The sequence below is a fragment of the Lucilia sericata genome, unplaced genomic scaffold (genome assembly GCF_015586225.1).
Source record: "Lucilia sericata isolate MDLA Ls3-8-SP2 unplaced genomic scaffold, ASM1558622v1 Contig000114F_arrow, whole genome shotgun sequence".
Lineage (NCBI taxonomy): Eukaryota > Metazoa > Arthropoda > Insecta > Diptera > Calliphoridae > Lucilia > Lucilia sericata.
The window spans coordinates 57,215-59,934 of NW_023994146.1; positions in this window are offsets into that span (position 1 = coordinate 57,215).

Sequence of the window (2,720 nt, forward strand, 5' to 3'; positions counted from 1 at the left end):
TTTATAAAATTAATATTTATTTAATTTTCCCGACTCTATCATTACTTTATCAATAGCAAAACAAAAACAACGTTAAACGAAATAAAACATACAAACATACGAAACAAAAAAAAAACAAGTAAGAGTTTTAAATTCGGCTATGCCGAATCTCATATACTCACCATCAAACCGTATGCCATAAAAGAAATACTCCCCTAACATCATGATTACTCATCAAATTAACTGACCGTTTTTCATAAAATTTTTTTGACCGGTTTTGGTTCATATAAACATGTTTACATCGAGTTCATATAAACATGTTTACATTGATCTGAATAAATCTCATAACTGGTGTGTAGCTAACTTAATGGAACTAAATCTGAAAAAATGTCAACACTTATCTTTCTCAAGATATTCTCCGTCTATAAATTACTAAATTACTCAGTTATAGATTTGGGGGTTAATTTTGATCGAAAGATCAACTTTAATTCTCACGTCATTATGACTGTCAATAAAGCAACTGGTATGCTAAGTTTTATAAAACGTTGGGCAAAGGAATTTAATGATCCATATATGACAAAACGCTTATTTACAACGTTAGTTAGACCTATACTAGAATACGCATCTGTAATATGGGATCCATAATACAACGTGTACATAATCCGAATTTTTTTTGGAATATACGATGGACCTGATACAAATCTACCTCGATATCGTAATCGTCTAGCACTTATAAAGCTTCCAACATTAAAGGTCTCAAATATTACATTTTTTCTGAATTTAATAAATGGAAAATTTTACTCCGAATTTCTTCTCTCTAATATCCGTATTAATGTTCCAATTAGAGCACTTAGGTCTTATGTTCCACTATACATATCGTGAATTCCCCAGGTCGAATTTCATTAACTTTGATCCTCTCCGAAGAATATGCTTGGAAGTCTAATTGTCTAATTGATTTTTCTACTCCTGCTGTTGAAATACAAAGGAGCCTGATTTATTATCTCAATTCAAATTTATATATTTACTAGCTATACCCAGTGTGCTTTGCTACCCTAAAATCAATCGCTTGTATTTATAAAAAAATCTTATTTTGCTTTTAATGCACTCAATAGTTAAAGCACACTTTAGCCTTAAAAACCATTAATAAAATTGTGATATTCATAAACAAATAATAAACGTATATTAACTATTGTGCTGATTTATGTTTAAGTTGGCAGCACTGTACAATATGGCTGTCATTTTATGTGTTAGTGTTGCGTACAATTAGGATAAAATATTCGTTGATTCGGTTTTCTTAATTTCATATTTTTGTTTTAAGCACACTTTAGCCTTAAAAACCATTAATAAAATTGTGATATTCATAAACAAATAATAAACGTATATTAACTATTGTGCTGATTTATGTTTAAGTTGGCAGCACTGTACAATATGGCTGTCATTTTATGTGTTAGTGTTGCGTACAATTAGGATAAAATATTCGTTGATTCGGTTTTCTTAATTTCATATTTTTGTTTATAATAGATTTTTGACAATAAAAACAAACTTTTAAGAAAAATAAATATATATATGGCTTTAATAAATGTCTATTTAGTTCAGATGTATAAATATAACATATAATTTCTAATTATTATTAAAAGTATCCGAATAACGGATATTTTGCGACAAAATATACATCACTATGACACATTTTCTTATTTTTACTTATTTTCCTTGTAATTTTTGATAAATTTTTGCAAATATTGATAAATTTCTTTGATATTTGACTAATTTTGATGCCGGCGAATATATTTTGCATTAGTATAACACTAATCAATATAATTTACATGGTTAATTACTTTATGGCATTATATTTAACCAACAAACTTTGAAAAAGCCAAATCAAATGATTTTGTCCATCATTTGGTTGACAGACGGGCACTTCCAAATTGCCTAAAAATAGTGCTGGACAATTGGAATATTGTCAAATATTCATGCATTAATCCAATAATGCCTAGATTTGAGTTTTTTCCTCAAAATATAATCGTTTAAAAATTTTCTGGGATTTTATTTACAAATTTGTAAACGTTAAAATTAGAATTTTTAGATTTTATTTTAAAAGAGACCATAATAAGTTTTCGCAATCAACCTAAAATTACCGGAAAAATCTTTATCTGAGAAAAAAGTTGTTAAAAATCAACTTATTGTTGGCTTAAAGAAGGGTCGAGCCTACAATAAAATTCTTCTAATTGTCAATGGTTTATTGAAGGTGTTTTAAGCTATTTCACGTTTATAAATACGATTTTCCTGAATTTTGCCTAAAATTGTTTAATAAACCTAAAATAAGTTTTTATAAATACAGCCGAATGTATATAAAAACACTTTACGATTTTGAAGATTCTAAATGTAATAGTTTTCCAGTTATACATTTTTTACATTTTGGGGATGTCACGCAAATTATTGCAAGTTCGCCAATTTTTCCAAACATTAATTTAGATTTTAATGTATCCTTTGGAAAAATTAAATAATATAATAGTTTCCATCATGTACGAAATTTTGTATTTAATTCATATCGTAGATCCCAAGATCCCATTGATAATCCGCCCATTTTTCTCTAAATGCTCATATAAATGTCGAAGTTTTTCATGTAAAATTTTCTAATTCTTATATTTTTTCAGATATATGAATTTTTTATTTAATTCATATGGGAGGTTCTAATTTGCAAGTCCGCCAATATATTACCCAAATGTTCACATTGACTTAAA